The 22091-nt window shown below is 36.6% G+C and overlaps 1 protein-coding gene across 2 annotated transcripts in view; it reads right to left on the reverse strand.

The window, feature by feature from the left end:
* ARHGAP15 (Rho GTPase activating protein 15) overlaps positions 1-16028 on the reverse strand; it is a 698504-nt gene extending 682476 nt beyond the window's left edge. The window contains exon 1 of one of the 2 annotated variants that reach the window (XM_024977977.2): positions 15921-16028. The gene's annotated coding sequence lies outside the window, so the exon portion shown is untranslated. 2 annotated transcript variants of the gene reach the window in all.
* Between the last annotated feature and the right edge of the window lie 6063 nt (positions 16029-22091).

A 22091-nucleotide genomic window follows, 5' to 3' on the forward strand; every position in this document is an offset into this window, starting at 1 on the left:
TACTTTTTCTAAAAACAAGTCTGTATTTGTGTGTCTTCTCTTAAAAAATGATGAGATGTGAAGAACTGGTTAAGGTATGCATGAGAACTATCAGGTGGAGATGTGTAGCTTCAGTATCTTGTAAACAGAATGAGTTCTCTCTGAATCAGGCTTTCTCTCCCTTCACCCTTTATTTGCATAGATAACCTGACTGACCTGGGGATATCTGTGACTGTGACCCCAGGAGTCAATCACCTCTAAGAGTTTTGCTTCTCTGATTTGTGGGTTGAGCAGAGTTTCTGCTGCATATTGAACTGGTATGATTTTCAATATCTTATTATTTTTAAATCCAAGCTGATAGGATTGAAAATGGAGAACAAAATCAAGAGACTGCATTTGTATCTCAACTTTAGAAAGAAATTCACTGGAGATTAACATTATTTATTTATACAATTTTTTCAACATGATCTGAAATGACCACGAATAGGATATTGTGCTGTGCTCTTTGCTATTGCTAAGCAAGTTCCTTTTCCCCCTCTCTGCTCTGACCTCCTTTACTGTTTCTATTATATTTTGGCAGATAATCATATCCTGACTTCTTTTGTTCTCTGTTCTCTACTTGAGTTAGATGTCCCTCCTGCCAAATTGACTTTGGACTCCTAAAAGTCAAATGCTGTATTTTTTTCAGTGTTGATACACTGTACTGGACCAAGAACATTTGGTGCCTGACTGAAATTCTTTGTTTCTAATTTTTCCAGTATTAAAATGAGCATTTGCAACAAGTGCAAGTTTGCCACCATATTAGAACGGTCATGATTCGCAGTCCCAAGTGTTACTGGATTCTCGTGCTTCTTTTCTACTCTCCACATCAAAAGCTGCCACATGGACCTGGGATCAGTGCACCATGGTCAGGGAAAGTCAGAATATCCACTGCATCTCACCTTGGCTCCATTCATGACTCAAGACATACTCTCTACCCATCTGCCATGCTGACTAGTCTCTGGTTTTCCTCTCCAACTGATTTCCCACCCTGCAGCTATGGTAAACTTGTTAATCCCCTTTCTTAGAGCCAGACTTCTAATCTAAAACTTCTGGCCTGTAAAAAGCAGCTAATTCTCCAGGGACAACCCCACAGCCACTTATCTCCCAAGTATTTTGTCAGGGACTTCCCACTGCCACACCTTCTACCATTTAATGGATGGCCTAATACCAAGCGCTTTCAGAATTAGGACTGAGATTGGTATATTCAGTCTACCTCCATACATGAAATCTTCATCAGGTTTCCTCAAGGGGAAAACAAAACAGAATAAAAACAGAAAAAGACTTTGCTCACTGGCTCAGCACCTTAGACCTTGGACATTCCAAAATCTTTTCTTATTTTTCCCCGAGAGTATTTTTCTAGGACCCCCATGCTTTGTGAACAATCTACACTGATACTTTAAAATCCAAGGCAAAAATCAGATATAATATAAAAGTGAGTCAAAAAAACCTACTTTTTTTTTGCTCTCTCCTAGTTTATGTAGTTCGTCTTTGCTTCATTTTAATTTTAGGTCCAAGATTCAGTAGCTGCCTTCCACTTTTTTAACTGCTCTGTGTGATGAATATTAATTTTTCAAAATTAAAGGGTATTTTTGGTTAGGACACATCGTGAACTGCTCAAAGGAAATTCTCCATATCAACCAAAAATTGGTAAATAAACAAGAAAAGAGTGAGCCTCCTTCCTTGTCTCCCACACAGCTGTACTGAGGAAATGAAACTAATAGCAAGAAATTGCTTTTGACGAGTTTCATAATCTTGTCAGACTAATCAGAGTTGAAATAAACCAAAATTATCCTGACATGATTTTTATATCATACGGAAGGGGAAAATGGTCATCATGTGTTTCAAGACAATCTGATAGAACAGTTATACTACAACTACTATTCACATTACATTTAATCTTTCTAAAACAGTATTTTATGACACAAACTAGGCAAAGTTCCTTATGTACATTATTATTTTTTTTAATCTTGTGAGAAAAAGCCTTGTTTTATAGATCAGGGCTTCCCTGATGGCTCAGTAGTAAAGAACCCCACCTGTCAATGGAGAAGATGCGGTTTCAATCCCTGGGTTAAGATCCCCTGGAGAAGGAAATGGCAACCTATTCCAGTACTTTTGCCTGGGAAATCCCATGGCCAGAGGAGCCTGGCAGGCTATATAGTGCATAGGGTCACAAAAGATTCAGATATGACTTAGCAGCTTAGGAACAATAATAAATCAGGAAACTCTGGCTCAGAGAGATTAAGTAAGTTGTATAAAATAACATATATACTATCTAACAACTGATGGAGCCCAAGATTTAACTTTATTTTTCTGACTTCCCAGGCAATACTCTTTTATCTTTACTATCTCTCATATTGGTTAGAATGGCTGTCATCAAAAAAATCTACAAACAAAAATCTCCACAATAAATGCTGGAGAGGGTGTGGGGAAAAGGGAACCCTCTTCCTACACTGTTGGTGGAAATGTAAATTTGTACAGCCACTACTGGGCTTTCCTGTGGCTCAGTATACCTGTGGCGGATTCATGTTGATATATGGCAAAACCAATACAATATTGTAAAGTTAAAAAAAAAAAAAAGAATCTGCCTGTAATGCAGGAGATGTGGTTTTGATCCCTGGGTCAGAAAGATATCCTGGAGAAGGGAATGGCAACCCACTCTGGTATTCTTCCCTGGAAAATTCTGTGGACTGAGGAGACTGTGCTCAGAAAGAGTCGGACACGACTGATTAACACTTTCATTTTCACTTCACAGCCACTATGGAGAATGATACGGAAGTTCCTTAAAAAAGCAAAAATAGAACTACCATGAGCGAAGTGAGTGAAAGTCACTCAGTCATGTCCAACTCTTTGCAACCCCATGGACTATTACTGTCCATGGAATTCTTCAGGCCAGAATATTGGAGTTGAGATCCCTCCTCCAGGGGATCTTCCCAGTGCAGGGACTGGACTCAGGTCTTCTGCATTGCAGGTGGATTCGTTACCAACTGAGCTATCAGGGAAGCACCTACATTACAATTTACTATGTGGTAAAAAGTATGAGGAGGGGAGCAGCCAAGCCATGATGACCAGATATTATCTATCTGGCTGTATGATCAGAAATCTGACCATATGATCCAGCAATCCGACTCCTAGGTAAACATAAGGAGAAAGACATAATTCAAAAGGATACATGCACTCCGATGTTCACTGGAGCACTATTTACAATAGCCAAGAGGTGGTAGGAACCTAAATGTCCATCAACAGAAGAAAGGATAAAGAAGATGTGGCATATATATATATATATATATATATATATATATACACACACACACAATGGAGTATTATAATAGTCATAAAAGGAAACAAAACTGTGCCATTTTCAAGACATGGATGGACCTAGGGACTGTCATACAGAGTGAAGCAAGTCAGAAAGAGAGAAACAAATATCGTATAATGTCTCTCAGATGTGGAATCTAGAAAAATGGTATAGATGAACTTATTTGCTATTAGAAGAGAGTCATAGATGTAGAGAACAAACAAATTTACCAAGGGAGAAGGAGGTGGTACTACAAATTGGGAGACTGGGATTGACATATGTACATTACTATGTAAAAAGAAAAGAGAATTAATGAGAACCTATTGTACAGCCCTGGGAACTCTACTCAGTGATCTGTGATAACCTAAATGGGAGGAAACCTAAGAAAAGAATGGATATATGTATATGTAAAACTGATTCACTTTGTTGTACAGCAGAAACTAGCACAAAGTATAAAGCAATGCTGCTGCTGCTGCTAAGTCGCTGCAGTCGTGTCCGACTCTGCGTGACCCCATAGATGGCAGCCCACTAGGCTCCTCTGTCCCTGGGATTCTCCAGGCAAGAATACTGGAGTGGGTTGCCATTTCCTTCTCCAATGCATGAAAGTGAAAAGTGAAAGTGAAATCGCTCAGTCATGCCCAACTCTTAGCGACCCCATGGATAGCAGCCTACCAGTCTCCTCCGCCCATGGGATTTTCCAGGCAAGAGTACTGGAGTGGGTTGCCGTTGCCTTCTCCAATAAAGCAATATATTCCATGTAAAATATACATATATACATATATATGTATATATACTTATATATAAATATAATCTTTACTATCTCCATAAGAAATTAAAATGTTCTGGACCAGAATTTGGGAAGAATATGTCCTTAGCCTGTCCTCAAACACTTCTTTTTCTCCAAGCTTCCTTGTCTTTTATTAAATCTGCTTTTTCCACTAGCTTGCTAGAATAGCTACATAAAAATAATTATGCAAAGTCACTTTTAAAACTCTAAATAGATTATAAATAGACAATAGACATTCTTATTTGTATTAATTAATTTGAACCCAACCATCACCATAAAGACATAAAATAAACTTTACATAGGCCAAATGACGTAAGAGAAATGAGTACTAAAGTAAGACCCTTTGCCATAGTCTAGACAAGCCTTAAAGGATAACCAAATGAGTAACTAAGACAATAACTGAACACAGAGAGAAGGAACTGAATGCCAATGGTAATTGATTGGATGTATGGACAGGAGTCCATGGAGATCCCAAGCTTACTTCTTTAGGTGATTTGAAGAACTTAACTGAAGTTTAAAAGAGAATGGGGATTCTGTAGGGAGATTATGGTTTTCACATGAGGTGTATACTCAGTTTGAACTGCTGACTAGACATTAGGGAAGAGGTATCAAGTGACAACCGGAACCAGGAACAATACTGGGAGAGAGACCAAAGCCAAACATAAAAATTGAAGGCCCATATTGATTAAATTCAAATCATAAAAATGAATAAGAATGTCAAGTAATCTTGTGAGAAGAAGAGATGGCCTAAAATTTTGCCATCCACTAGAAATAGTTGTAACATGAGTAATTTAAAATTTTCTGGTAGCCATCCTGTATGAGGAAAATGAAAGAAGTGACCCCATTAAAATAATATTTTTTTATTTAATTCCCTATGTTGACATAATTTTAGCATATAAAAATGTAAAAATATTAATGAGATACTTTACATTGTTTGTTTCTATTGTCTTCAAAAACTGGTGCTTATTTAACACTCAATTTAGATTCATGCATTTTAAATGTTAAATAGCCATCTAGGGCTAATTTCTACCATAATGGACAGCATGATTCTAGGACAGAATTTGTGGGATCTAAGGGCTGAAAGGAAACATAGGGTCCAGGGAAGATAAGAAAAGAGAAACAGGAAACTAAGGCAAAAAATGTCTTCTTCCTCACATATTTTATAACATCTGTACATAAAGTAGATGTGTGCATATATATATGAATAAGGGACAGGTTTTTACAGATGGAATAGTTTTTTTACATATGAGACAGAGCAGGATCCTTCTAAACTGTTTCAGACTATAGCGCCTCCTGAATGAGGTTCAGTATGGCTTAACTACCGACGCCTAACAGGCTTAGAAATGATAGCATGACATAGTGGAAAATAACAAGAATTTTATATCATGTGGATCTTCATACGAATCATGATTCAGCCTACCAATAGCACTATAAATTTGGGCACTTAACCACTTAACCTAAGCTTTCTTATCTTTAAAATGGGAATACTAACTCCCTTACATAATGTTTGTAGGATTCAAATGCTATTAAGTATTCAAAACACCTGATACATAATACACAGTGAATAAATCATAGCACTAATGATTACTATTAATAATCCCACTCTAATAATCATTTTTATTAACAATGTCTCATGCTACTGCAAGTATCTAGACAAGAAAGGAATACTGTTTGTTTAGCCTAACATCATGGTACCTACCACAGTGTTGGAGACACCACTGGGATAAATCAACATTCATTTTTTTCCTCCTACATTCTACTTCCTTTAGGAGAACCATCAAGGTATGAATAGAGGCTCAGACTACTTGATTTCCCAGGGCATGTAGCAGAAAGGCGAAAAAGATTAATATGGGCCTCACTGTTCAGTTTCTATCCCTTAAAGTTCTAATATGAACTTAACTGAAGCAGAAAGATTAATTAAAAAAAAAAAATTCCCTTGACACAGCATTCAACTTCCTGAGCATTCTACCTTTTACAGCTATTTTAAAAAGAAATCTCGTTATGACTCCAAGCTTGTCATTATATCAGCAGAGACTAGAACAAAAAGTTCTCTAATTGTTTAGGAAATGAATCTAAAATAAGTAAAATTATTCAATGTAACACCATGGTTTTAGAGAAACAGCTTAAAATTTAAATGCTAAGAGGTAGTTGGTGTTTTTTTAATCAGTTTATTCAATATGTTCTCAGATGGAGGGTTGTTTGATTTGGAGTTTCAGAAAAGCGCCACAGTATAGAATGGATCCAATGTTCCAATCCCACCTTCGGCACTGTCATGTTACTCAAAAGGAGTCCATAAAGTATCATTGTTTGAAATATGTTTCTAGCTTTCTTTCCCCTAAGTTTATCTTATTTGTGAGACCCAACAGAAGTCACAAATCTCCAGAAAACCTTCCCTGGCTCCACAGTCCACATTCAGCTTTCATATTATTTATTCTTTCACTAATCAAATATTTAGAGTGTTTATTATACGCCTACCACTGTTCCAGATTCTCAGTATTCAGTAGTAAAGAGGCAGAAAAAGTCAACACTTTCATAGAGCATTCAGTTTTGGGTAAAGACAGCCACTAAATGACTTCACATGTAATAATGATTCCTCATATCCAAAATGCCATTTAAGCAAACAAAAGCAGAGTAATTAGGCAGAGTATCTGAAAAATCATGGAAAAAGACTGAATTAAAGTACAATAGAAAATCATTTGGAATGTTTTAGTTGGAGAGTTGTATGATTTAAGTCTTAAGAAAGTTACTCTGGCTACTCTTCAGAAAATGATTATCAGGAAATGTAGAATCAGGGAAATGAGTCAGGAGAACTCTCCAGCAGTAGAGGTGTTAAGAAGTGATTAAATTTGGGATATCTTGATATACATTTACCCCTTGCTTAATGTTTAATTCATTCCTCCTAAGAGAAAACCAGTTAAATAAAAGCAAGATACCCAACCAACATTTATAAATATAAAAATTCATGAATAGATTTTAAAAATGGGTTTATGTAAGTAGTAACAACAATTTGAAAAATACTCTACATAAAACATATTAAAAGTGTATTTAATATATTTCTTTTATTCTGTATCTTTGTCTTCACCGATGTTTTTGAGACAGATTTCTTGCCCTCAGATGGGCAAGAAAATGCTAAATTACATTTATCATTTAATGATTACATGATAAATTATATAAATGATACTTAATGATATAACAAAAACAAACAAAACAATTATAGGGTCAGAAAATCTGACAGGAACATTCTACAAGCTCCTATTTCTTCAACCTTTTCAGTTCATTAAATATGTTCAAATAAACATTGCTCCATATATTTCACATGATTTATCTCTAACTTGAAGCTAGGAAGTAAATTAGTAAGTGTGGTTCTATTTAAAATTGTGATGTCATCTAAATGCCACGTTTTGTAGTGTATACATTTATCGGTGTTTTGAGGAATATTCAGTATACAAACAAACAAAAAATAAAAAGACCCAATAGTCTGAAAAAAAAAAAATATATATATACCTTTTTAAGAGCCAACACTGAGAAAAGTAAACAGGATTATGGGAGGTGAATTAATATTTTGCAGGTTCTGCCTATTGCTGATTAACTGGATGTTGGTTTGGGATAGGGAGTATGAGAGAAGGAATGAAACTGGAGATAATTCTTATTTACTATCCTGAACAGAGAGATAAATGGTGGTGCCATTAAATGAGATAAATGAAAATAGGGAAGAGGCAGGCTGGGTTGGGGGCAGATGGGGAGTAATTAGGAGCTTAGTTTTTGAACATACTCATTTTGTTGTCTCTTGCAACATTCAAGTGGAGATGATAGGCAATAGCATTTACGGCTTTAGTGCTAAAAAACAAAAGGCTTGGTCTAGAGAGCTAATTAGAATATCAGTTCAGTTCAGTTCAGTCGCTCAGTCGTGTCCGACTCTTTGCGACCCCATGAATCGCAGCACACCAGGCCTCCCTGTCCATCACCAACTCCCGGAGTTCACTCAGACTCATGTCCATTGAGTCAGTGATGCCATCCAGCCATCTCATCCTCTGTCGTCCCCTTCTCCTCCTGCCCCCAATCCCTCCCAGCATCAGAGTCTTTTCCAATGAGTCAACTCTTTGCATGAGGTGGCCAAAGTACTGGAGTTTCAGCTTTAGCATCATTCCTTCCAAAGAAATCCCAGGGCTGATCTCCTTCTGAATGGACTGGTTGGATCTCCTTGCAGTCCAAGGGACTCTCAAGAGTCTTAGGTAGTATTTAAAATCATGGCAATATATAATATTGCATAGAAATAAACTTGAAGACAATAGCTAGGACCGAAAAAGTAGAAATATGAAGATTAAGTGCAGGACATTTTAAAATTTATAGGGTTGGGTAATGGGGAACAGCTAGCAAAGAGACAGAAAAGGAGCATCCAAATAGTTTGGAGAAAAACTGGGAGAATGAAATATCATAGAATTTAAATAAGGAGAGAATTTCAAGAGAGAAGGAATGTTCAGTTGCATCAGATGCAACTCACATGTGAATAACATGAAGACATAAATAAGCCACCGAGTTTAGTAAAATGAAACTCTGGGCTTCCCAGGTGGTGCTAATGGTAAGGAATCCACAGGCTAACACAGGAGACTTAACTGAAGCAGTTGGATCCCTGGGTTGCGAAGCTACCCTGGAGGAGGAAATGGCACCTCACTTCAGTACCCTTATTCTGAAGAATCCCAAGGATAGAGGAGCCTGGTAGGCTATAGTACATGGAGTCACAATGAAGCGGACATGACTGAGCATTTGAGAACAGCACAGCACAACCAGTCTCTGACAATAGCATATTCTGTAATATTTCTAAGGCATTGACTTTAAATTTATGAATTTATATTTAAATTCTTATGTTTATACACTTAGCTACCTAAGAAGTTTTCACTGGCTAGATAGCACACTGACTCTGTATCCCCAATAATTCCTAGCATAATACACTGTACTTAGTTGGAGCTCAAAATTATTTATGGAATTGAATTGGGCTGATGCCCATTGAAAGAGAAAAATCAATTTTAAAATTCACAGTTGTATGTTTTTGACAAGACTGATTTTTTAAAAATAAGATAGTCTGCCTATTTTTTGGCATCCCCTAAATACTCCCTCTCATCAAATGTGCTTTCCTACCACTTCAATGAAGATAGAATCAACAGAGAAAGTGTTCCTTCAACTTCCTTTCCTCACTTCATCGTCTCTACATCCAATTCATCTACATACACACTCATTAAAGTGCTCTTCCTTCTGTTTCAGGTTAACTTATCTATTTGAGCTAGTGATTACACCAATCTGTACTGTATCATCTGAGACCTTGTTGGATATCTGAATATATATATATATTTTTTCTTTATTTTCATTTCTTTTCTCTTTCCCTTCACTTAAACATTCATATTTCATACTCATTTTAGCTATTGCCTATTTCAAGCTTTATAAAAAGAATATTTTATATACACTAGCCTCAATTCCCTACTTCCTTTAATATCTCATTCTAGCCTTGAACTTAACTAAGATTTTGGTCCTTAATTATACAGTTGAGAAAGGATACACTCTGTTATTAGTAAAAAAACAACAAGACCTCTAACCTTTTAAAAAACAAGCTTATCTCAATCATAATAACAGAAATATTACATAAAACTTTATGAGGACACAGTTTTCTACAGACTGGAAAAACCTGAAATGTTTGGTAACACAATCTGTTAGAAAAGCTATGAAGCCTCCACCAGCAGTCTCAATAAGTGCTGATGGAAGTTCAAAAACTTACAACTAACATGAAGGACAGTTTGGCAATACCATTTTATCTGTCTATCTATCTATCAGTACCATTTTATCTCTTGGCTTATAAAAACACAGTATTTCTGGGAATTCATTCCATAGATACATTTTCAAATGTACACAATTATATTAAAACATTCTTTTCAGCAGCAAAAAAAAATTTAAAGCACTCATGACTCTTTTAAAAAAGACACTGGTTAGATTAAGTACAATATATCCACAGAGTGGAATACAGTACAGCTATAAACAAAGAGAGAGAGAATTAGACAGTTTATTATCTTTATAATTAAAATAGCTCCAAGATATTACTGAAAGAAAAAAGTGAAGAGATATATATAGCATACTACCTTTAATGTAATAAAGATATTTACACACATACATGTGTGTATATACATATATGCTTCTGCATAAAAAAAAAAAACTATAAAAGGAATTTTTTAAAAAAACTATGAAAAGTAGTTACTTGTTGGGTTAAGGTGGGAAAAAACAGAGGTTTATAGAAGCAGGAAAATAAGAAAGATTTTCACTAAAATGCTTATATTTAGGTTTTGTTTTCAAACCATTTCACTGTGTCACTTATTCTCAAAATTAAAAACAACCAATCAGAGTTCCACAATATAGAAGAAAAAACAAAATATTATAAGCACAGCCTATATTAGAACCTCTCTTCATAGAAGACAAGCATTTCTCCAAACCACCCTAAAGAGTATATCATCAACAGTAAGTCCTATGGAAGAAGTAAACAAATCCTGATGCTACATAACCCACCCAGATGCAATTATGGCCATCCAATTAGGGATTTCCCCTGCCTAACAACCTTGTAGTTACCTATTCTATAGAGTCATGATCTGCTCAGCAAGTTCACTCTATTAGAATCTCAAACTATCTGCCCCAACCTCTTACTAGTATACTTGTCGCTAACAGCAGGAGACAACTCACTCTGCCTTGGAAATTCTGTTACTCCATGTTTTCATCCTTTGACACATTCTTTCCTGTCCCTTAGAATGTTTTTCATCTCCCCAGTTCTAACTTTCTCTGGAAACTACCACAGTAGCACCCCCTTATCCATGGGGATACATTCCAAGAGCCATAATGGGTACCCAAAACTACAGGCAGTACCAAATCCTATATAGACAATGTTTTTTCTTAGTATACAAACCTATGATAGAGTTTAGTTAATTAGTCACAGGAAAAGATTAACAACTACTAACAGAACAATTGTAACAACATACTGTAAAATTATGTGGACAGTGGTCTCTCACACACACACAAATTATTTTACTGTACAAATTTAATGTCTTTTTCATCTTAATTAAGCACTTACCATGCACTGTGGTCACAGCTATTGCAGTTTGAGGTGCAACAGCAAAGCACACAGGATTTTATTTCCCTTCTTCACAATTTCATGAATAGAAGATTCAGGTTCACCCCTACTGTAAATCTTAGCAGCCTCGACATATATATGTTTTTTTTTTTTTTTTCTCTCACACCCTTTCACTTAGGGGAAGCACGCAGGGCTTCTCATTGGCATGTCCAAACAACCAGGCCAGCAGCACTACTCTTGTGCTATGGGGCCGGTATTAAGTGAAATAAGGGGGACTCCAGAACAAACGCGAAACTTCAAACCCAGGAGAGCATGGATCTGATAAGCAAGATGGCTGAGGAGTGAGTTACAGAGGAAACGCTAGACTCCGGACTGATTCGCAGGAGCAGGACGAGGTGAGACTTCGTCAAGCTACTTCAGAAAGGTGAACAATTGCAAATGTATGAATTATTTCTGGAAGTTTGTCTTCAATAGTTTTGGACTGTGGTTGATTATGGACACTGCAGAAAGCAAAATTTTGGAGAAGGGGGAACTGCTGTACACATATTTATTCAAAAATTTTGTCCTGATTTCTCTGACTGAATATGGTAAATGATATGTCTGCAAAATTCTCTAGTTTATTGCCTGGCATATAACAGGAAGACAAAAATGTTCAACGAAGGTCTGAATCCTAATAGAACATCTCATATCTTTTTATGGTACTTGATATATTTTGTCACCATTATAATTATTAATATAATGATTTTACTAGATTTTGTGAAGAAGGAAATGCCTACCCACTCCAGTATTCTTGCCTGGGAAATTCCATGATCAAAGGAGCTTGGTAGGCTACACTCAATGGGGTTGCCAAGAGTGGGACGACTGAGCAAGTAAACAACAACGATATTATAAACTTTTAGAAGATAAGTATTGAGGGGCAAGGGTTTATACATGGAGTGCGTGTGTGCTCAGTGGCTCAGCTGTGTCTGACTCCGGAACCTCATGGACTATGGCCCACCAGGCTCCTTTGTCCATGGGATTTTTCAAGTTCCAATACTAGAGTAGGTTGCCATCGCTTCCTTCCAGAGGATCTTTCCCACCCAGGGATCGAACCCACCTCTCCTGCATTGCAGGAGATTCATTTCCACTGAGCCACCTGGGAAGCACATAGGAATGGCTGTGGGAAAATATTTTAAAATTCAGTTTAATTAAAACATTTGCTTCATTTAGACCTACTCTTAAACTGACATTGTTTCTGTCTGACTACAGAGCTTAGAAAGTTTAAGTAGCTCTTTTGTTCTTATTTAAATATTTATTTATTTGGCTGTGCCAGGTCTTAGGTGCAGCATGCAGGATCAAGTTCCCTTACTAGGGATCTGATCTGAGGCCGCTGCATTGGGAGCCAGGAGTCTTAGCCATTGGACCAGCAGAGAAATCCCAAGTAATGCTTTTAAATGTTACCCTATGTGGCTGTGTAATGGTTTTCTATGGCTTTCAGCTCTAAGATATGAAGTTCTCTTTCTTCTGAGGGAAGAATTTTAGTTCCTCAGTGTGGAGCCCCCTCTTTTCAGCTGAGACTCCATGTGTTGCAGGGGAAGGTGGCTCATCAGTGCAAGAGTAAGCCAGTTACCTGATCACTCAGGGTATCTGAATCTCAAAGGCAGCTCAGCATGGTCACGTGACCTGCTTTTATTCAGTCAGATCTTAATCTGAAGTATCTTTGCTGTGGCCTTGGAGGAAAGACACTCTTTTGTACAAAGTTTTCTAAAAGAGTGAGATGTAAACCTGAAGCGTCCTGGTCAACTTAGTATGAGCTTCTGCCAGAGAGTGCTTATAGAAAAGAGAGAACAAGAGCTAGGGAATGAAGAAAATGGTCTTGGTAATCCTGTGTGCGCTGCTGGGTCCAGCCTGATTTTTCTCTCCTTGGATTTTCAGTTATACAGATCAGTGCCTACCTCTATTTCCTAGGGTAATTTTAGCTTATTTTCTATCATTTGCAAACAAAGGCATTTTATCTACTATAAGCTGAAATTTAGAATAATTATAAGTACATTTTATAGTTTAGTTATATAACATTATCTTGCAGTACAAAAAATATGGTGCCCAAAGTGTTCAGGATATTAAATGATATTTAAAATACACATGTAAAACATTGGATTACGTTAGTTTCTAATTGTATGAGAATAGCAAAATACCCTGAAAATATAGTACAGTTAATTTTCATCCACTGCAAGAAACATATATATTTCTTTAGGTATATTTTAACGAAATGGACATATTTCTGTGATGGACCCTTCATGTAAAACATTCTCAGGATATTCTGGGGTTAATTGCCAGAGACAGGATGAATGGTTAACAAAACAGTCTTTGTGCCCCCAAATATTTCCCCAAAACTATTTGTCATGGAATTAGTCTCCTCACTTGAGACCGAGTAGTCAACATTTAGCTGTTCCCTTGGATCTTGTCTGCTGAGAGAACTTATTAAAATTCTACTAGAGGGAGGGGAGTCCTGAATAACAAGTTACAAGAAACAAAGCTTTGGAGTCTTCTCTTGTGAGCATGGATTCTTTTCATCAGATGCTCTAACTTCTGGAAAATAGGATGTGTACATTTTTTAACAACAGTGGGGGCGTGTTGGGAAGGAAAAAAAATTAAAAGTATGGTCTGTTTCTCTAGGTACCAAGGATGGTTGACCTTAAGTTAGGGACAGAGTAGGCCATTCTGGGATAGAGCTTTTAAAAAGAATAAGAGAAGGAATATCAAGCCTTTCAGAATTTTGCTGAATCCTGGCTCGAAGTGGAAGAGCATATTTTTCTTTAAAAAATGACTTTCCAGATGAGATCCTCTGCCTTGTTTTTATTTCATCAGAATTTTTTCCTATTCACTTAAAATGCATAAAGTTATAATAACTTATAGTAACTCATTTGTAATTTATTCTCTTAAGATTTGATCTGTGCATTCCAGGGATAACACATACCTGGTTTCTACAAAATGAGAACATCTTCGTTTATATGTCTATCATCTCTACCTGTTGCTCTTTATAATTTCATAATAAGTATGTTTAATTAATTCTTAATTTTACACATACGCCATAAAATATTTGCATTTTAATTTAACAGTTTCTGCAAGAAACAATCATTTAAAAAATAATTTGGCTTTTAAAAAACTGTAGTGGACTTTTTCAGTACCAAATGCTTATGTAGATATACATTCTTGCTAACGTGTAAGTACTACATATGTTTATTCATGTGATGCTCTTTTATAGTAAAATGAAATAAAGTAATAACATATCAACCAAAGCTATCTGAATTATAAAGCTTCTATAGATGTTCAGAACCATAATATTGAAGACAAATTTAAATAAGGCTTTCCATTGTGAGCAAATTGAAAAGCTAATCAGAATATCAAAGCAAATAAATATTAGCAGGGTTCTCTTATACTCTAACAATAAAAAAAAATGTATTGAACATCAAGTCCTAATCTCTGTTTTTTCCAAGATCATTTTAATAGTCAACAAGTAGCTAGCTTCAGTATTGACAATTGAGGAGGTCTTAAAATGGAGTATACTAGTGTAAATAATAATTTCCTACCAAATTGACCACATCAAAAATCATTTATATGAGTCATTCAATAGAAGACAATAAAAGAAAAGAAAATTGTTGCCACTTATCAACCCTGTAACCATTTTTTAATAACATAAAAAAATAGTGTTGTGGGGTCATCATGTCCCCCATCCAACAGTACAATAAAAATGATATTATGGAAGAGTGTATAATATCTGGAGCTTTTATTAAAATTCCCTCAAAAATCTACAGTCAGATTTATTTTAGGTATTTGTCTCTGAGATTAGCAATACTTCTATACTTTTCATACATATGTTACAGCACATAAAGACATTCTGTAAAGGTAAGAAGTCACTATAAAAGAAAAGTTCTTCTCAGTTTATGATTAACAAATTATTTTAATTTCTAAGGTTATTGTTTTGGAAATCTCAAAGAAAGAAAATTATATAATTACCTAAATAACAGAAGTATATTTCTAATTTGCCTCTTTCCCATAAGTAATCCTCTGTGAAGTCATCTGTGACTTCTCTTTTAAATGCAGAGTTTTACTTATGAAATAGAAACTTGCCCTCATTTTACCCTGTATCTTAAATAAAATTTATCGGAAAAAACTCAAATGTCATGTTAGAGAACTTTCTTTTGCATTTTGAAAGCTTCCTGCTTTTTAATAGCCATTTAATAGACTACAGATTAAATAAACTACACCTTTTCAAGGGTTTCTCATGCTAACTTTAATACAATACTTTACAGTAGCTATCTTTCATGCTGCATGCAATTCAGATGTTATTTCTTACTTTTACAAAATGCCCTTTTCTCTTTATTATCTAGATCATGAAGAGTGCACTTTATAAAGCAGTCAAAGATACAAAGTCTCACATTTTCTCTCAGTATTTGAAGCACTTTGAAACTAAAAGTTTACTTTTACTCTGTTTTTAATATTTTCCTATAAAATCTTAGTGTAATATCTTTTAAAAACTTTAGAATTTAATGGTTGCAAATTTAAAAAACAATATTCTTCTCTACACCAAAGGAAACAAATTGATGTTTCAGTCACAAGTGAAAATGTTACAATTTTGTTGGAAAGGTTTGTATGTTGCTACTGAAGCATAGAATACTCTGCCAAATATTTTCAAGTTTAAATTGCATGTTTAATACAAAGTAAAACTCACTTACCTTTCTCTCAGTGCCCACTTGTTATTGAAACTTCATCAACTTCTAACTGTTAATGATTCTTTCAACAAAAACGAAAAACAGTCAACTCAAGTCACATGTCATAAGAGTAGGCCTAGGTTGGATGCTGCTTAATTTCAGTACTGGAAGAAAAAAATAAAAGGCGGGGCGGTGGAGGGGCGGGGTGGAGTTAGCAGAAAAAACTTTTAAATAAAACCACTTCCTGCGCAGATACAGTTAACCACACACATCACATCATTACTTGATTTGAAGACATTGCCTTCTATAGTCAACGACATTGTTGTTTTCCAAGGTGATTTTCAATTTTCAGACAACCCACAGTTGTAAAGTTTTCATCAGTTCTGATTTAATGGGGCAAAATGTGCAATTAAAACTTTAGGAGGGGGAGGAGCAGCCTGCTAAGCCCTGGGGACACTTCCCCTTTCTCTGCCTTCTAGCAAGGGCTTTAAGCCTAAAGCCTGCTCTCCTCAGTGGGCTGGAACAGGTCTGTATGGCTTCGGAAGGCTCTGTTGATTGGCCTAGGAAGCCAAGAGGCCACCGGCATTGACAGAGATGGCGCTTCCGTGTGACTCATGGAGGAGCCCAAACAGAGGTGCTCCGTTACCAAGTTCATGAGGCTTTGGACAGCCTGCATTAGAGCCTGGGAGAATACAGCCAGGCCCCTGCTGTCACCTGGGGGGTGAGAGGCACTCATCTGGAGCAGCTGTGACGTTTGCTCTGGTGGTGGCTCTCTTTCTGGTGTGTTTTCTCTCTGTTTCCTAAGCAGTTCTGAAATCTGCTGAGGAGCTTTTGATCTGGCTGAATGACTTTTTGTGTGGCCTGACTTAAAAAGAAAGAATAAAGGATTCAAGGGGTATCATTTCTGGCATGCTGCTGTGTGCCCATCTATGTCAAACTTTGACCAGAGCAAGACACATTTAGGGTGGGAGTGGGAAGCTCAGAATGACTAAAGGGTGTGTGTTTTTACTGAACCATGGAGTTTTAAGAATAAGCTCCTGGATGTCCAGGCTTGGCTGGTTTTGTGAGATTTGTAGGATCTTCACGAAAGGAAAAGCTTTTCTTCCAAATATCTGAGAAAATTAAATCAGAATCTCTTGTCATAAAACCAATTAGACTAGAAATCTGTGTAATAGTTCTCAGTGATGTGGAATGTTTGGCACACATAAAGAAAAGCTTTAAAAATATATTCGGTATTTATGGCCCGAGATAAGCATGGCATGTTCCTGCAAATTAATTTCTCTAGGACTCTCATTTTTAAAATCATATTTCAGATCTACCGTAGAACTTGCTGTCAATTGTCATTCCAGGATGCACCTTTTTAAGTTTGTAGAGCCCTGACAGTTTGTACTCAACTTTCCTCAACGTTGTGGAGAAAATAGAAACAACGTGATACTGAAAGCGAGGAAATCAGATTTCAGGCTTCAGTTCTGACACTGCTGTTTATTTAACCTTGGCCAAGTCGCTTAAATGCTCTGAAATTCAGGTTACTTGTCTCTATAATACAATACACAAATAAAAATATCTATCTCCCAGAATAAAATTATTGGTTGGTATACTTGAAAGCTTCCCAGGTGAAATCTGAAAGTAGGCCCGATACATTAAGAGCAAAAAGAGAACAAAGAAAGAGACAGACCGATCTAGAATGGTGTGTGCGTGCTAAGTAGCTTCAGCTGTGTTTGGCAACTTTGTGACCCAGCGGGCTATGGCCTGCCAGGATCCTCTGTCCATGAGATCCTCCAAAAAAGAACATTGGAGTGAATTGTTATGCCCTCCTCCAGGGGATCTTCCTGACCCAGGATCAAACCTGCATCCCTTTATTTCTCCTGCATTGGTAGGCAAGTTCTTCATCTCTAGCACCACCTACCAGTCTGGTAGATGGCAGATTTAATAAGCAAGGGAACTCATACAAGGATTGTCTTGAGTGGCTGTAAGACAAATAAATCTCTGTACTTGCCCTCCACCAGAATCTTAAAAAATTTTATATAAAGGCCTTAACTGGGTTCAGTTAAGCATATAGTCCATACAGTCCCCAAAACACATTGTTCTCTCAGGCTCTGTCCTTAAAAATGGCTCCCACTATGGGAACAGTGGGAGGAATATGCATTCCAGGTCAGGGGAGGAGGTGAGGAGCCTCTGATTGCCTTGGTCCAGTTTGTGGTTCAAGCAGAGGTCACATTCTCCCAGCTACCTCTTCCAACAAAAAGTAAATAGAGTTTAATCCTCTATTTAAAATAGATAACCAATAAGGACCTACTGTATAGCACATGGAAGTCTGCTCAATGTTATGTGGCAGCCTGGATGGGAAGAGGGGTTTGGGGGAGAATGGATACTTGTATATATATGGGTGAGCCCCTTTTCTGTCCACCTGAAGCCATCACAATATTGTTAATTGGCAATACCCCAATACAAAATAAAACGTTTAAAATAAAAAAGGAAAAAGAAAAAAATAGATTTAAATATTTTGTACACAGTAAAGATAGGCAGATATTAGCATGACTGGGAAATACTGCTGCCTCCCAAGAAGCATAAAAATATTCAGTACATCCTACTTGATTTAAGCCTTTGTAAGTCCAACTCCTGGTTACTCAGTGATAAAGAATCTGCCTGCCAGTGCAGAGGACGTTGATTTGATCCCTTGCTAAGGAAGATCCCCTGGAGAAGGAAATGACAACCCACTCCAGTTTTCTTGCCTGGAAAATCACATGGACAGAGGAGCCTGGTGGACTGTAGTCCATGGGGTTGCAAAAGAGTTGGACACCACTTAGCGACTACAGCAAGTCCAAGTTAGGCTCAGAAATGTAGAACAAGGAATATAGACCATTCCTTTTACATAGGTACTAATATCAGATATTATAATATGAAAAAATATAAAAACCAATGTATCCTTATGGGAAATAAACACAAACATCTACTTGAAGGTATAAATTTTCAATGTTTATTTTTCATCATGCGTAAGTGGACATTAAATAGAGACAAAGCATGATTTTTTATATAAGATGGGAAGGGAGTAACTTAGGCAGTGATGTATCTAGGTTTCGTGGCTAGAGGAGATGCATTTACTTTAGTTTAGACTTCGACGCTCGTGACTCAGTATGTTCACTCTTTCCAGTGTTTAATATTTGACTACTTGCTCTAAGCCAAGAAGTGTACTAATCCTTTTACATGTATTCTTTTATTTAATCCTCACAGAAACCTTATGAATTAACCAATATTATTGTACTGGTTTTTTTGTTTTTCCCCCTCTCTTATGAGGAAACTGAGGTTATGTAGTTGCAAAATTTAGTAAGCAATAGAGCCAGGAGTCAAACCAAGGGCCCTGATCCCACAGTCTTTGTTCTAAAATACTATGCTGTTTCCTAACTACATTTTATTCAACACAACTCAATTAAATAATAATGTGGAAAAGTTTCACCCCTTGTGTTTCTTTTTCCTTCTTCATGAACAGGAAAGATAGACTCAGCAGGTGGAAATCATTCTTGGCACTCATGCTAAAGTCAGATCTCACCAAAGTTCTCTATATTTAAATCTATATTGAAGAGACTGAAAGAATTGATAAATAAAAATACACTATGTGAATACATGAGAAAAGTAACACTGAAGATGCATCAATTTGTCCAAGTCAATCAGCAGATAGATTCAATAGAATCTCATTTATATTGCAGTTGAATTTTTAAGAAACATAACAAGCTATTCCCAAAATTTACATAGAAAAACAAATGTCAAAAAATACCTAAGTTTATTTGGAAACAGAATAGCAAAGACTGATGACTTACTGGTCAGATATCAACATAGTCCAAGTCATAATATTAAAAAAAAACATTTCAATACTGGTCCAAGAGCAGATCATATTTCTTTGAATTCTTGATATATGACAAAGATGACATCATAAAGTAAACAAAAAGGAATAGATTGATTAGTAGATGATGCTGGCAAGACACATTCACTAAATCACAGAAGCAGTGTTGAGTTTCCTACATTAGGCCACATGCAAAGATGGACCCTGGATGGAATAAAATCTACATTTGAAAGGTAAATCCATAATGTTGATACAATATAATAAAGAAATATATTTTTGTAGATTGCAACTTTTGTAAACAGTATCCCTAAAAGGAAAAGATAAAAAATATACAGACTTGACTGTATAATAATTAAATAATTCTGTTAATTATAAAATACTATAGACAAAGTTACAGAAAAATAACAGATTAGTAGAACATGCATAGATTCACAAAAGATTTGTGCAAGTCAATAGGAAACCCAAGTGGGAATTAAGAAATTTATTTGAATAAATGATTCATGAAAAGGACTGCATAATATCCATCGGTATCTAAAGAGATGTACAACACCCCAGTAGTCATTGTAAAAATAAGTTAAAGTAGCTCCTATTGAAATGGCAAAAATCTGGATGAGAATTTATAGAAAGGACCTCTCATATATTGATGGTCCAACTGTAAATCGAAGCTATTCCGACAAGCAATTTGGCAAAAAAAAAAAAAAAAGGCAAAATAAAATATATGCATGCACTATCTAGCAACCCACTTTTGGTATAACATAGCTTCAGATAAATCCCTCACCAAGAATTGTTTTCTCCCCTTTATCACAACAAGTTAACTGATTTAGGTCTTGGTTTTTGTCACTCAGGTAATATTTACTTGTATCTGGGCATTTGTGTACAATTAGGGGGGAAAACCCAGAAGTTTCCAGGCCCTCCAAAAAGATGTTATGAGTTAGATGCTAAGGGAAAGCAGAGAAGAAAGGCTTGACTTATACTGAGAAAGACTTTGATTTCCTGTGACAAAAATGGGAGAGAGAAATGGGTTTCTTGCATTGGAGGAGAGCTTGCTTCCACTCGCAAGAAGCTGTCCAGCATTGGTGAACACTGTAATCTGGGGGCAACATCTGTTTACCTATTCAAGGCTTACTATGTACCAGGGAATATAGTGAGCTTTAGGGATGTGTATATTAGTTAGAAAAACATAAAATAGTTTATTGATAAGAAGAGAAGAATGAAAGCAGTGAAAGGGAACAGAAAATTCTCAGAAGGTATAAGATTGAAGGTCAGATGACAAGAGAGGATTCAGCAAGGAAAGTAAAGATTTAAAGAAAGTGATGGTTGTAGCCATGTGGATTTAGAGGTGGGAGGTGGGTATTCCAGGGAGAGGGAGTACCAAGTGCAGGGACTCTGGATACGGGTGTGTCTAGGACATTAAAAGGCTGCATGGGGGTCATTGCAACTGTGGATAAGTGAGAGAGAAGAGTATAGGGAGTAGTGTCAGAAAAGTATAAGGCTCAGACCATGTGGTCTCCTCTTCTCTTTTTGAAAAATCTGAGTAAGAAGGGGAAACATTAAAATAATTTGACTCATGATTTTACAAGAGCATTCTGTCAGTTGTATGAAGGATTGACCAAAGCAATAGGAATAGAACCTGGGAGACCAATTAGCAAGCTAGCTATTGCAGTAATCCATGGCATAAATGACTGGGATTCAGACCAAACTGGTGGTAACAAGTATAATGGAGAAATGGTCAAATTCTGGATGTGTTCTGAAAACGGATCCAACAGCCATTTCCTTTTGAACAGCTTGAACAGCTAAAGAATGGATTTTCTATTAAATGAGACAAAAAAATCTTCAGAAGAGCTGGTACATTGGGGCATGCTGACTTGTAGTAATAACTTTGAGGTGCTTATTATCATCTCAATGGAGTTGATTATTTTGCAGTTAGATATGAAGGTCCGAGGGGCCAGGGGTGGGGTACTTTCCAGGTGGCACTAGTGGTAAAGAACCCGCCTGCCAATGCAGGAGACTTGTCAGATGAGGGTTTGATCCCTGAGTTGGGAAAAACTCCTAGAGAAGGGCTTGGCAACCCACTCCAATATTCTTGCCTGGAGAATCCCATGGACAGAGGATCCTGGCAGACTACAGTCCATAGGTTCACACAGAGTCAAGGAGACTTAAAAATGGTAGTCTTGGAGGAAGGAGGAAGGAGGAAGGAGGAAAAATGACTTTGATGTCCTGGAAGCCAAGGGAAAATATTTTCTAGGATGAAAGGTTCATAAATTGTCAGATGCCACTGAAAACTCAGGTAAAAAGAAAGCAACAAAATTACCTTTTGATATAGCGACATACAGGTTATTATAAACTTGATAAAAGTT

This window comes from Bos taurus, chromosome 2 (assembly GCF_002263795.3).
Source record: "Bos taurus isolate L1 Dominette 01449 registration number 42190680 breed Hereford chromosome 2, ARS-UCD2.0, whole genome shotgun sequence".
In the NCBI taxonomy this organism is placed as follows: domain Eukaryota; kingdom Metazoa; phylum Chordata; class Mammalia; order Artiodactyla; family Bovidae; genus Bos; species Bos taurus.